Source organism: Bos taurus, chromosome 19 (genome assembly GCF_002263795.3).
Source record: "Bos taurus isolate L1 Dominette 01449 registration number 42190680 breed Hereford chromosome 19, ARS-UCD2.0, whole genome shotgun sequence".
Classification (NCBI taxonomy): Eukaryota; Metazoa; Chordata; class Mammalia; order Artiodactyla; family Bovidae; genus Bos; species Bos taurus.
Genome location: NC_037346.1, coordinates 13,484,034 through 13,499,157, shown reverse-complemented (window position 1 = coordinate 13,499,157; position 15,124 = coordinate 13,484,034). Strand labels below are relative to the sequence as shown.

Below are 15,124 nucleotides of genomic sequence, written 5' to 3'. Positions count from 1 at the left end.
TCTGTCTCTTTGTGTCTGGATCCCTCTCTGTGTGCTTCCCTGAGTCTCCATGTGTGAGAAAGTCTTTGTGTGTGTCTGAAGCCCCGTAGAGCCTCCCCAAGCCCTGACCATCTAGCCTGTCATACGCGTGTACCTGTGTAAATGTAGGTGGTGGACGCCAGCCTTTAGACTGTAAACATTTGACCCCTACCTTTCTGAGTCTTCATCCTTTATGTTAAACATTAGGGCAAAGAGTCAGAAGGGTGGGGGGAGCATACAGAGGTTGTAGGGAAAAAAAAAATCTGTGTGTGCAAGTGCCGATCCCGTTGACCCCTTTGAAAATTGAAATAATGATAATGCGCGTCTCCTGACTGCATCAAAGTATCAGCACATCAAAAGCCAGGAGGCATGAAATGCAAATGATAAAGTGAAAGCAGATGGATTGTGCATGATCGCCGGATGCCCAATGAATTTTAAAAGGTGCTGGATTGCAGAGGGGGGGTGGGGTGGGGGTGGGGGTGGTACTGAAATAAACACGTTATCCCTGCGATTTTTTTTTTTTGTTCTTGACACGCACTCCTGACAGTATTTTTTTCACACTTGAGTGAACACCCACTTCATCTCTCTCTCTCCTCTTCTCTCTTTCTCTCTCTCCTTTCTAACTCCACCTCCCCCCCACCCCCCCCCACCTCTTACACGTCTCAGGTCATGTCGCTGCAGCTCCGGTGGAAATAATAAGATATAAACCACGAGGTTGTTATTTGCATAGAAATAGCATGGAGCCCCAGGCAGCAAGGGAGAAGGACACAGGGATCATTTGTCTAAAATTTTAATGAAAACTTTTGCTGAGGCAGAGATTTTTTTAAAAACTTTCTTTCTCCTCGCTCTTCTCCTCCCCCTCCCCGCCCCCCTCCACCCCGTCTTTCCTTTGACTGAACACAGTTGGGTGTGAAGAGAAAGGGTTGACACTCCACATATCACACTTCTGTAACGCAGCCACATGTAAATTGTTTGTTCCTTTAATAGAAACGAAGCTGGAAAGACACACATTCCCAACTTAATACACTGCGTGTCTGCGTCAAGCTTTTATGGCTGCACTCCATCTCAGCACCCACGTGGTGTTGCCCGTCGTTAGCCAACCCGGTTTTAATTAGTTTAGCCCTTCCTACCTCTCTCTTCCAAAGACGCTTACTTTTAAAGGATTTCTTTTTGTAGCCGGCAGTGGTCACCTGCATGTAAAACATGACCATCCCCAGGGTTTCCTGTGTCTTCCTGTCAGTGATCTCACTGTTCACTTACATGTCTTTTTTAGGGGCTCCGTCCTCTGCCATTCTGTCTTTTGTTTACCAAGACCAGACAGTGCTCCCCACATGTGTGCTTTGATCCCCGGTTCTTGTCATCTGAGTATTTGTATATCCTCGTTCCTTGAATGCCATGTTCTTTGCTGCCTGTAGTTATGTGTGAAATATTCAGAATATTACACAGGTGAGGAGAGATACAGGATCCAGTTTTCTTAAGCGTCGCAAAAACAGAGTTGACATTTGAACTCAAGGCGATGGGCTGGTGATAGGGGCAGCCTGGATAACTTTATTTGAAACTTAAGAGCATCTGTGTGGCTCCTTGTAACTTTCTGGGTGGGCTGGTGGCATGAGGGCCATTTTACAGATGGGAAGACAGAAACAGCAGAAGGTAGAAGAATACCTTTGTCTACTCGTTCCACCGACAGAGACTAGAACTAGCAGCAGAACATGAACCTCCACGTCCCTGAGTTTCATTTAAGGTGCGCTCAGTTCCCTGGGCTCAGTGTCCACAAGGCCTGAGAAGAGAAAGTAGTGTGATCATTTTATTTTATTTTTTAATTATTTATTTTACTTTAAGCTGCACTGGGTCTTCATTGCCGTGTGGGCCTTCTCTAGTTGCAGCACACGGGGGCTACTCCTCGCTGTGGGGCTGGAGCTTCTCATTGTGGCGGCTTCTCTTTTGCGGAGCACTGGCTCTAGGCAAGAGGGCTTCAGTAGTTGCAGTGCGTGGGCTCAGTAGTTGTGGCTTAGTTACTCCTCGGCATGTGGGATCTTCCTGGACCTGGGATCGAACCTGTGTTCCCTGCATTGGTAGGCGGACTCTCAGCCACTAGACCATCAGGGACATCCCAGTGGTCATTTTACTTTTTGTCCAAATGTCATGCGAGTGATAACATAAGTAAGAGAAGCTCCTAAGGGCCTGCTCTCTCATGTCACTCAAGGTAGTGGATCATGGGTTCCCAGTTCTTCAAACAGTAGGCAGTGGGCGGGCAGATCCTTCAGAATTCCTCACTGAGAGGTAAGGACGGACTCGATGGACATGGAAGACTGCCTGCCAGAAGGGAGTCAGGCTGGCTTCGCAAAGGCAGCAGCTTGTGTGCTTGGGAAACTGGAAACAGAGACCCTTAATGGGCTGTGACAATTTGTAGAGCCATAAACTCCTAAGTCAAGGCGACATTGGACGTTTGCAGTGACTTTCAGATCCACTTCCTCTCCTTCCACTCTTTGCTCTGTTCTGTTTACTGTGACGTCAAGAGGTCGGTAGGCTGGGAGGACCTAGAAATATAAGGGATATAGACTAGAGCCTGCCAGTTCTCATCCACTGCCCAGATATGGTAAAAGCTCTCTCTTTATACCAAGAAATCAGAATTGCAGTTTATGACTTGTCCTCTGGACAATAATTGTCTCTGGAGGTAAGGCATGTGCCAGTGGTCTGATAGGTGGATTATAGATTCATTCAAGAGGTGATGTATGATTTTCTTATGCTAAAGCATTTTAAAGCTTCTGCATTAAGGGGGAAAAGATATCCAATAATCTCATTCCCTTTAGAGAGACCAGGTCCCTGGTACCAATGGATCTGCCAAGAAAAAATAAATTATATGATGAGTGTGACTAGGGCTATGTGTTAAGCCTGTTAATTCTGCTAATCTTGCTTTTGAAACTTGGTATCAGGCCCACACTGGATCTCAGTTTCCAAATACATGTATTTGTTTGTCTGTACCACGTGAAACGTGACTCTTTGGGGTATAGTATCAGAGCTCCTCCCAGGAGCTTGTAGCACCGGGAGCCTGCACTGTGCATTCTCTGTCCTTGCCCATGACACTCTCATGCACGATGTGAGTCAGCCATGGGGCTTGAGAAAGGAAGGGATGGTTCTTCAGCTCTGGCTGCCTTGTAACTGTCACGTAACTTAAAGAGGCAGACTGGGGACTTCCCTGGAGGTGCAGTGGTTAAGGCTCAGAGCTCCCAATGCAGGGAGTAGGAGTTCCATCTCTGGTCAGGGGACTAAGATCCCACAAGCCTCATGGTGAAACCAAAAAAAAAAAAAGAGAAATAGACTGGCCAGGTTTGAATCCAGGCTCTGCCAACTGTGAGTGGAGCGACCTTGAACAAAGTACTTAACCCTTCCAGGTCACAGTAGTGTTAACCATAAAACAGGGCTTGTAACAGACCCTTGTGAGGATTAAATGAGTTAATACAGGTAATTCACTGGTAGTGTTGTTGTCTTCCCTAAGATGCATTTAGGGGCCTGTCTCAGTGCAGCTCTTTATCTGAGACGTGGAAGTGAAATACAAACACAACATCCTCTCTACTTTCTGACCCTTGGAAGGCAAAGATTCCTTTAAGAAAATGTTAGATGTCAGTCCTCACTGTGGCAGTACATCCACATATTGACTTTCCCCATAGATGTTATCTGAAGACAATCACACACTTTGGAAAGCCATTAACGCTAGAGGCACCATGTCCGGCCCTGATAGGGTAGTATATGTGTCAGTCATATGTCTGCGCAGGTCCCCAAGGACTTGTTGGTACAATAGCTCATAATCACTCTAAGGATCAGTCCAGCAATTTGCATTTTTAAAAGTCCCTAACTACCTATTTTCACAACAGACAGGCCCTGTTCTCCGAAGCTCCAGATGGGATCAGTCTCCTTTCTAAAGAGGGTATGTGAGCTTCCTCTCGGAATCAGTCTCTCTTTAGCATGAGGAATGAGCTCTCAGAAAAGGTTGCCCATCCCCTTGGTTTTCAGGCCTTTCCCCCTGCGCACACGTAAAATAGGGGCCACCTGACCCCATCTGGGGAGTTGTTTAGTTTCTCACCCAGTATTCCTCGGGTCTGAGAGGAAACTGTGAGCAGGGCTGTTTGACGCCATGAGTGCACTGAGGTCATCAGCAGGCAGTCTGATCCCCACTCTCTGGTGGAATTGTCATTCAGGGGTCCACGGCCTCTGACCCTCTAAGAGAGCCCGCGTGGGCATGGTGGCCTAGACACTCAGGATGGGAGAGCCCACACAAGCATCACTCTGGAACTTCTAGAGTTCTGAGGCTCTGCCTGGGCATTGAGACTTGGGAATGATCATGTTCAATAGCCTATTATAAACGTGCTAAAACTTTTTGAAGTTTCAAAGCCTTTGATGTTAGTCACTCAGTTATGTCCAGCTCTTTGTGACCCTCTTTGTGACCCCCATGGACTGTAGCCCTCCAGGCTCCTCTGTCCATGGGATTCTCCAGGGAAGAATACTGGAGTGGGTTGCCATGCCCTCCTCCAGGGGATCTTCCCAACCCAGGGATTGAACCTGTGTCTCTTATGTCTTCTGCATTGGCAGATGGGTTTTTTACCACTAGCACCACCTGCGAAGCCCATCACAGCCTTTAGATTTTAAAACAGTTATGTATTTATTATTTATTTGGCTGCATGGGATCTTGGTTGGAGCACACAAGATCTTCGTTGGCAGAGTTTGGACCCTCTAAGTTGCGATGCATGGGCTTAGTTGCTCTTCGGCACATGAGATCTTAGTTCCCCAACCAGGGATGGACCCCACTGCATTGCAAGGCAGATTCTTAACCATCACCAGGGAAGTCCCTCAGATTTTTTTTTCTAAGAAAAAGCAAATAAAATTTTTTAAATTATTCCTCTCCTTGCCATGTACTAGCAAAGCAACTAGCCCAAAGCAACTTTGGGCTCTTGTCTCTTTGGGGCTCACTTTCCTCTATGTAAAATACATTTCCTATCTTAAGGTGAAGACCAGAGGGTCTCTGAATCTTAAATTCTTTTTAATTTCTAGTACTCTCTTATGCTATGAAGATGTGTCTTGACTTGTAGCCCGGGAGTTGTGTTAGGTTGGGGCAGGGAGAGAATAGATTGGAGCACTGGTGGGGAGTCTAAAAAAGTGACTACATGTGAGAGAATTCTGTGTTAGTGCGATTACATACTAGTAATCTATAAAATTACTATGTATTAGCAAGGTTAGGAATGGGAGTTGTAGAGCATAACAGTTTAATTTTTTTTTCCATATTACAGAAGAGTTAAGTACCAGGTGGTGATGGTAGTGATGTAGTTCATGATGAGAACAAGTGGTCCTAGAATTATTACTGGAAGCGGAAGGATCCTTCAGAGTCCCACTGCCCAACTGTTGTTTGAATTTCTGCTATAACTCCATTACCAAATAGTCATTCAGTGATGCTTGAAAAACTCGACTGAAGGGCAACTCAGTACTCTTTAAGCCAATCCGTTTAATCTGTATGAAGTTCTTCCTAGTCTGTTTCTCTATACAGACAAACTAATTCCTCTTAAATAGTAGTTCAAAATTAACAAAGTGACTCCCAGTTTGATGCTCTGGCCTGTTGTAGAACTGAACAGAACCAAACTCTTTCCCATGTATTTTCGCTTTCAAAGTCCAGTCTTGTCTCAAGAACAAACGTAGTGAAGATGAAAATGCTCTTCAAAGATAGCAAAGAAATTGGATTCATAACATTCCAGCCAGCTGAAAATATGAAATGAGTTTTAATTACTGGAGGAACAGCTAAAACTCACCACTTGGAAATAGTACTCTCTAGAACTTTAGGGATCTGCTGCATGCTGTCCACCCAGGCTTTTATACCTTCTCATCACCCACCTTGTCAAAAGTCAAGGTCGTGATACAGGACTGGAAGATAGGGTCTTTTTTATTATTTTTTGCTGCACTGGGTCTTCGTTGCTGCACGTGGGGTTTCTCCAGTTGTTGAGAGTGGGGGCCCCTCTCCAGCTGCGGTGCGCGGGCTCCTCATCGCGGTGGCTGCTCTTATTGCTGAGCGCTGGCTCTCTGCACACGGGCTTCAGGAGTTGAGGCTCTTGGTCTTAGTTGCTCCTCGCAGCATGTGGATCTTCCCAGACCAGGGATCGAACCTGTGTCGCCTGCATTGGCAGTGGATTTGCAACCACTGGGTCACCAGGGAAGTCCAAAGATAGGTCTTTTTGAGAGCTATATATTCAGATACTTGTTAAAATTAGTTTAGTGGGACTTGTTTCAGAAATCAGTAGGGTGATGTAGACTGAGGGACTCTGAAGCCCTCTGGGCACACAAACCAAGATGCTAATTTCTCACCCACTCAGCTCAGGGAGCAATCTCTGGTTCACACATACATGTGACCTCTGCTCTATGTCTGCCCTCTCTCCAGAGCATCCTATCCAGCCCCCAGGACTGGATGCGCCCTGAGTCTTGGAATCAAGAGATGCCTCCACTTCACAGGTTCTGGGGTGTGTAGGATCTGTACATGTTCTGCCTGTCATAAACATCGTCCCTGAACTCAGGCTAAGTGCCCCCCAAGGACTGGTGCCCTCAGCAGAGCAGCTCAGCTCTTCATCTTCCCAGTCATTTAGATGTTATGCCTCCTTGTGCTGGGTTTTCTTCACTTCTTTCCAGCCATGTTCATTGCTCTGTCTTTGCAAATTAGTGTTCAGTTGAAGCTCTGCTGTTGTGTCTCTCCCTCTCCTCTCCCCTTAACCTTTCTTCTCCCCCCAACCCCTGCCTGAAACCCAAGTAAATTAGCTTCTCACCCCTGCCCCCCAGTTTAAAAAAAAAATTCCCATACTCCTCCAGCAGTGTCTGTTCTTGGATTTGCAGTCAGCAGCCATCTCCAATAACCATCCGGCTGTCAGCTCTGCAGCTCCCCACTACCTCCCACCTCCCCCATCACTCACCAGAGGAAAAAGAGAGCCAGGGCCAGAGCTTGAAATATATCATGCAATAGTGTATCATGAATTTGTTGTGAATCACAGCGGTGAAGCAGGTTTATTTATTTCTGAGACCTTAAATCAATACAAAGTAGGTCTCTTAGTTCTGAAGCTGGGATGGAGTGTGAAAAAATGAGCCCATTGTACTCTTAAAACTTTGGGGAAAGGAGATGACAGCTATATAATTCCATTTACCAGGCACTAGGGGCTTTAATGTGAAGGTGACAGGGAGCTCTTTGTGCATTTAGAGCACCATATCTTCTAAATAAAAGATCTGTAGACTTGATAGTGGAGCATAGCTCCGAGTTTAATAATCTCCAAGCATTAGACCGAGCCAATATGTTCCCAAGTCAGAGAGTTCCCCCCCAAACACTCATAAATTAAAAGTGCAAGAACTGCACACGTTGGTAGATTAGAAATGCAAGGGCTTCAGTCTTCTGGGGCGAAGACAGACCTGGTCCCTGGCTGTGCACAGACTGCTGTGTGAATATGATAAAGACGCAGGAAACGAGACTGTTTAGAAACCTGACTCCTGACTGTTCATCATTCTCGGGAATGTCCCCTGCGCGTGGATCCAGATCTGGCTGTGTCCCCTCTCACTCAGAGTGGCCACCTTCACCCAGTCTAATCAGCAAACGTCCACCGTCAGGAATGTTGAATTATGAAAGGAGAAGCTTTAAGAGCAGTTTAGATTGATAACAAATTACCATGCCAAGGCGTCAAGTTTTTCTGGTTGATTCTTGACTGGGTCCTAATAGTTTAAATGTCTTAGAGTCTGGAATTTAAGCCTTTTAAAATAGTTTGCACATAAGAGAAAGTGAGAAATCAGTGTTTATTTAGGAAAGGAACTCATCTGAATTTAACCAAGAGCATAAGATGCAAATATGGGAAGTCAAGACCGTTGGAACATATCATCAACTTGTGGGTATCTTCATTTTCTATCTAACCCTTTGATAAAATGTCTTCTCAACAGATAAAGCAGGTTTATGCAGCTCAGTAGAGCAACCCTAATGTAATATGACTTTATAGTATATAGAGTTACTAGCTTAATTCTAGCCCAGGTAAAGAATTTTGAAAGAAAAACCCAGTATCTCCACTGGGGAAAACTAAAAGGAGAGGAAAACCAAACCCCTCGTTTTGCTTAAGGAAGCCCCAACACATATTAGCACTAATAGGAAAGGCTTCTATTGCTTATAGTCTTTCAGCTTGCTGAAAATACCAACCAGGGCTGAGTTTTTATAGAACGGTGAGAATGATGGCAGTTCACCGGCATTTATTGTGTGCCTGTTGTGTTAAGACAGTAACAGGCTTTTCACGTGTTTTAAGAGGAAAACACTAAATTGCCGCCCACCAGATGTAGATGAGAAAACACAAACAGAAAGGCTGAAGAGATGAAAGGTCGGTGTTACTCCCCAAGAAGCCAGGTCACAGCAGGCACCAAACTCTGTGCCTCTCCACTGGTGGGCAGAGGCAGTCACACAGCCAGCTGCCTTCCAGTACCGACCTCATTTCCCATACCTAGTCAGAAAAACCACTGGGAGGTGACTGGAAAAAAAAAAAAAAAAAATATATATATATATATATATATATATATGAAGAGTTCTCACAACTCAATAATAGGAAACAACCCAGTAACTTTTTAAATGGGTAAGAAATTTGAACAGACCTTTCACCAAAGGTATAAAGATGGGTAAATAAGCACATAAAAAGATATTTATCTGTTAGTCATTGCTGCTGCTGCTGCTAAGTCGCTTCAGTCGTGTCCGACTCTGTGCGACCCCATAGATAGCAGCCCACCAGGCTCCCCCGTCCCTGGGATTCTCCAGGCAAGAACACTGGAGTGGGTTGCCATTTCCTCCTCCAATGCATGAAAGTGAAAAATGAAAGTGAAGTCGCTCAGTTGTGTCTGACTCTTAGTGACCCCATGGACTGCAGCCCACCAGGCTCCTCCACCCATGGGATTTTCCAGGCAAGAGTACTGGAGTGGGGTGCCATTGCCTTCTCCGTATTAGTCATTAGGGAGACACAAATTAAAACCACAGTTAGACCCTACTAATATAAATTTAAGTTGACATACTAAATGTTGGTGAGGATGCAAAACAACTAGAAATCTCACATGTGTTGGTGGGACTGCAAAATGGTACATTCACCTAGAAAAAGTCTAGCTTTCTTTTAAAAAAGTTACCCACTTCCAGTGTATCCTAGCAATCCTGCTGTTCAGTCTCTAAGTCGTGTCCTGCTCTTTGTGACCCCGTGGATCACAGCGGGCCAGGCTTCGCCGTCCTTCCCTGTCTGCCGGAGCTGACTCAGATTCGCGTCCGTTGAGTCCGTGGTGTTATCTAACCATATCATCCTCGGGTGCCCTCTTCTCCTTTTGCTAGCAGTCTTACTCAACAGAAATGAAAACGTACATTGATACAAAAACCTGTATGGGAATGTACAGCAGCTTTATTCATAGTTGCCTGACACTGGAGACAGCCCAGATGTCAGCTAACAGCAAGCAGATGGACAGGTGGTAGTATCTCCATAACATGGAATACTATCTGCAGTAAAAAAGGAGCTGCCACCTGTGTCAGTGTCAATGACTCTTGGATGCGTAATGCTACTGAAAGAAGCTAGACGCATAGCATTCTAGAACGGGCAGCGTTGTTGAGACACAAGGATCCATCCAACGGGTGGGAGAAGGGACTTGATTACAAAGGAAATGAGAACACTTTGGGGGCTGATGAAAACTTTTGGGGCAATTGTGGGTGGTGGTTATACACCTCTGTGATGTCAGATTTCATAGAATTGTACACCTAAAATTGGACAGTTTCACTATATGTGAATTATATGTCAGTAGACCAGACTTTTACATTTTTCTTCTGTATTTGGAAATAATTTATTGTCAGTGTGTTCAAGTCTGCAGCTAAATGAGCAGTTGGTGGATCCCTGAGATGAGTGATTTCCTCTGGCATCAGTTTTGACTCTGGAAGTCGATGCCTTTTTCTCGTACGTTTGACAAGTAAACTTTCATGAGGTTCCTCTCTACCCCAGTTCTTCCTCCTGCCATCTACCTCATTCCTCTATTCTCCCTGTATCTCAGTTTCTTTTTGCATAAATATCTTTTCTTTTTTAAAACATTTACCTTTTTTTGACTGCCTTGGGTTTCCGTTGCTACACGCGACCTCTCTCTCGCTGTGGTGCGCTGGCTTCTCATCGCAGTGGCTTCTCTTGTTACAAAGCCCTGACTCCAGTCGTTGTGGCTCACAGGCTTGGTTGTGGCATGTGGGACCCTAGTTCCTGGGCCAGTGATCCAGTCTGTGTCCCCTGCATTGGCAGGCGGATTCTTAACCATGGGACCACGAGGTAAGTCCCGTAAATATCCTTCCTACCACTGGTAGCACAGTCCCTTTGCTCCAGTTTATCCATCAGCAAACCTGACCACTTATAAAGAGATTTTTGGGCTTCCCAGGTGGCGCAGTGGTAAAGAATCTACCTGCCAATGCAGGAGACGCCAGAGTCCCCTGGAGAAGGAAACGGCAACCCACTCCAGTATTCTTGCCAGGAAAATTCCACGGACAGTGCATTGGGGTCGCAAAGAGTTGGACAAGACTGAACACGCACACACACATAGAGAGATTTTGGGTCTTGCGGTGGGTGGCATTGAACCCAGCCATGGCTCAGAGGCTTCCCATCCTGTGCCGCCAGTGTGTCGCTGCGTCCCTTGTCTAGCCCCAGCCTGCCAGCTGCCAACCAGCTCTGCGGTTTGCCAGTGATAATAGCGGCAACAAAGCAGGGGAGGAATTTGCAACCCTGGGTCTCTGTATAAAGGGACTATATTTTGGAACCCCCAAATATTCTTGGTCTCACGGGCACTGGTGCTGTCTCCCTAGAGGTTTAATTCCGTTCACCCTTGGATGTATTCCTGGAGAAACATTTACACAGTAATATGTGCTGCAGCACTTAAAATTGTTAATTGGAGATTGAATTACTTGTCAGCTTTTAAAAATGTAGTCCTCTCAGGTCAAGGAGGAGGGTGTTAGCACCAGGAGTAGATGAGCTATTACATTTTTTTCTTCCCCTTCCTCTTTTCACTCCCCCTCCCTTCTCCTCTCTCTCATCCTTTCTCCTTTCCTTTGTCCCTATTTTAACACTTCTTCGCACTTTTTCTTTCTCATCTCTCTCTCCCTTTCTGCCTTAACCAAACCTTTATCAATAACCCAATAGATCCCAGAGGGACTTTAATGTCTAAAATCATGGAGGAAATCCAGTGATGACAGTTGCTCAGGAAATTTACAAAACCCCTCCTGAAATCCTCTTAAGAGTGGAAATACTCTCATGAGAAAGAGGATGGACTCCACGTGCATAGCCAAATTCTTAGATCCACCAGGAATGTTTAAAGGGGAAAAGGTTCGATAAAGTGGGAGAAAACAGCAGCAGAATTTTTATTTTTTATGCATCAATATGCATCATTGTTTCTCACATCTGCAGCACACAATTGCAAATATTTGCTTATAAATCTGAGGGGCCTGATAAAATATGTATATATCAGGACAAAAGCAATTTTTTTTTTGAAAAAATTTGAGCTAAAGTTGCATCTATGAAACTCGGAAGGCTCAAAGCCCGGGTGCTGACGAATATCCTGACAAGTAAATACTACACTCAATCAGTATTACACAGTGATTTCATTTGCACAAAACCTCACAATACTCTACCACTTCACTCAAACGTCTGGAGCACTGGGGAAGGGAAGAAACGAGTTTATCTTGATCTCCAAAAAGGGATTTAAGGGCGAGAGCAGGCGGTATATTAGACTGTTTTCATTGCCTGTCAGCCGGGGTAAACCTGAGGTGTCTGCAGCGTCTCTAGATAAGCAGCAGCAGCAGCAGCGGTGCAGGCCTCTCTGTGTGTGTGTATGTGTGACTGCATTCATCTGTACTGCCTGTGCACCTCGAAGTTTCTAAAGGCTCTGCAGCATCTTTCACGGAGCCTCTAACATTGGTGTTCTGCTAATCACTGGCTAGAGGCAGTGCCCTGAATTCCCAGGTCCGCCAGCTGGAATGACTGAGTGCTGGATGAGGCTTAATTTTATGTGGGGAGTGAACGGAGATCCTCTTTCAGGCCGAGCCCTCATTCAGCTCTGTCAGCATCGACACTCTTCAGCAGGGGACCTGAGATGGTGCCTGTTCCTAGTATTTCATGGCACTGCCTCTCCACTCAGACTTGGGAGGAGGCGGCAAAGTAGGGCCTCAGCAGAGTCCCCTGTTTTGAGTGGTTCCTATGTTTAAGTGGTTATTGATGCTGTTGGGCAGATAAACCAAGAGTTTGTATCATGTCGTATAAAATGTGCAAGGAATAATTTCGGAAATGGAATGTGGCGAGCAGCATGACCTATATACGAATGGGTATGTCCAGTTGAAAAAAACTGATGAATGAAGCTCACCTACTTCATGAAAATGATATGTTGATGAGGGTTGTGTACTCCAGGTTTTGCCATAGAAGGTTGGTAGGGCAACAGATTGAAGACTGTAACAGTGGTTGGGTGGTCCTTTTCTCTGCCTTCCTGATGCTCATCAGGGTTAACGTAACTGCTCCAGTGCCATCATTTCAGAGTTGGGCAGAATGGGTTTTGTCTTCGCCCAGATTCAGCTTCTGCAGTTGGAGCTTTTGTTGTGAAGTATTCCAAAATCATTAAAACCACTTGAGTCAGCCCCGACCCCTATCAGTCAGGAGCTGCTGTGTGCGCCCCATTCTCCTGGTACATGCTGCACACATACAGTCATTGAAGATGAACTGGAGGCTCCTGCTTTCTCTTCCCCAGTTGTTAAGTAGCCATGATTGTTGGCATTTGTTTGTGGTTAGTGAAGCAGGCTTCATTTTTTGCGTGTCCTTCCCCTCTGCACCTGCCCCCACCCACTACCGCCTACCTCCTGCGATAAGGCTGACCAGAGGGAGCTCTTCGGACACTCTGTCTGCCATATAATTTTTATCTTTAGTTCCCAAATGCAATGAATCCTCTCAGATGGCAAACATTTCTTTAGCCCAGGATGATGTTCTTGGCTGTAGTAAGCCCTGGTTTTCTTCCTCAGAGGAGAAGAAATGTAGAAATACTGCTGCCTTTTCAGAACAATGCCAAGATGTCAGAACCTGAGTTTCCACTGGTAAAGGGAAGACATGCTAAGTGATTAGCTCCTTCCAGATCTGACTCCCATTAGATGTAAGAATATGGGGTGGAATGGGTGGACAAGGAAGCCTCCAGGAGGAACCCAGTTCTGGAGGCTCTCTTCCTCTTTGAAATGAGGGGGCAAAGATGTCTGAGGAAGGTGTATTTGAACAGCTAAGCATCTCTTCATCAGTTTCAGTCCCTTTTTCTGAGATTGGTTCTCGATGGGGCCATTACTGATTTGGGAGAGGCGTGGGGTTCTAAGTGGTTGGGCCTTATCAAGTCCTAGAGACAGGGTTTCATGGGAAAGGAAATACCATTTCTGAGTACAAAATAGCCCTAGCTATTTTCTTGCTTCTAGGCAGCAAGGCATTCTGGGCCCCTGACATACTCTCTGGGTATCAGATATTCAGGGTCAGTGCAGTGTCTCCTTTTTATTTCTTTTCCCCCTTTCCAATTTTATTTTAATAATTAAAAATACTGCTGATCACACCGAACGACTTCTGGCAGAGAGGCAGTCTGTCCCAGAAGGACCAGCTGTGGGCCATCGGGTTTATGACGTCCATAAAACCAGAGCCAGATCGGAGCGCGGCCTCCTGAGTGACAGGGCTTCTGCCTCCACCAGGGTCCCCCGTCGTCTGACTGTTCTGGACATTTGCTGGGGGTTGGGTTTGTTTTTTGTTTTTTTTGCTCTGTCTTGTTTCCTGGTGCATGTGCGAGTGTGCATGTGTGCACACATTTAAAGATAGAAAGGAAACAGGTATGTAATGCCCTCTGCCTGTTAGAAAGACTAAAGCCATAAAAATAACAAACGGCGTGTATTTGCTAGAATGTCAAAGTTATGAGTTTATTTTGTAATGATGTGCTCCTGCCTTCATGAGGTAAACTGGCCGTGGCGGAGGTGTTATTAGTAATATGGACGCAGTGGAGCAGAAAGCCAAGTGACCGAGAGATCAGTGTATCAGTCAGGGAGAGGGCAAATGGAAAGAGACAGCAGGAGAATGAGAATAGAGCCGAGGCGCCTGGGCTGAGATGAAAGGCAGACCGGGCGGAGGATGGGAGCCCAGTGGTCAGATTCGGCCTCCCCGCTTCCGGGGGCTCCTTCAAAGGCGCTGCCAGGCCCGTCGCTCAGCTCAGAGGTGCCTGCGGAGGCTTGTTTCTGTGCTTCTCTAGTAAGGAAAGCAGAAATCTGAGAGCCATTTTGCCTCCCATATTCCTTTCAGAAGAATCTCTTCCACCTTTCCTTCTGCTGTGTAGTTGCTAAGTGAGTGTCTGATTCTTTTGCGACCCCGTAGACTGTAGCCCTCCAGGCTCCTCTGTCCATGGAATTTTCCAGGCAAGAATACTAGAGTGGATTGTGATTTCCTTCTCTAGGGGTTCTTCCCCACCCAGGGATCGAACCTACATCTGCTGCATTGTCAGGCGGATTCTTTACCAGTGAGCCCCCTGGGAAGTCTGCCCCTCTCCTCTTTGTAGCTGAAGCTAAATGGAACCCAGGCCAGCTGGGTCCCAGAGAGGTGATGGCTCTGGCTGCTCCCTTCCTCAGCCTTTGGCAGGTCTTGATCCCGGGGCTAACCCAGCCCCGCTCACAGCTCTGAACAGGAAGGGGCAAAATGGGAATATACAGGTAGAATTCGCTGGTCTCTCCTTTATTAGGTTCTCCCCCAGAGGCTGGAAATGAATAAAAGTAAGGAAGAAATTTTGTGTTGTGGTTATTTTCCAGAGGAGGAGGAGGAGAAAGGGGAAAGAAAGAAAAGGTAACATACAGTAAGCGGCTCCACAGCTGTTAAGAGCTCTCCAGGGCTACCGTAGATGACTGGCAATTACTACACACTCAGCAGTTTGCAGGAGTCCGTGGTCAGGCTGCCCAGCTTCCATCTGCTGGGTCGGAAAACCTCCCTCCCCAAAAGAAATGATTAACCAATCTTCAAGGGGAACAGAAGCCCTACAATTTCCGAGTCGAAGAATGTTCTTTCTTCTTTTTTTC

General features: G+C 46.0%; 1 protein-coding gene across 14 annotated transcripts in view; it reads left to right on the top strand.

The window, feature by feature from the left end:
• ACACA (acetyl-CoA carboxylase alpha) overlaps window positions 1-15,124 on the top strand; it is a 286,753-nt gene that overhangs the window by 227,149 nt on the left and 44,480 nt on the right.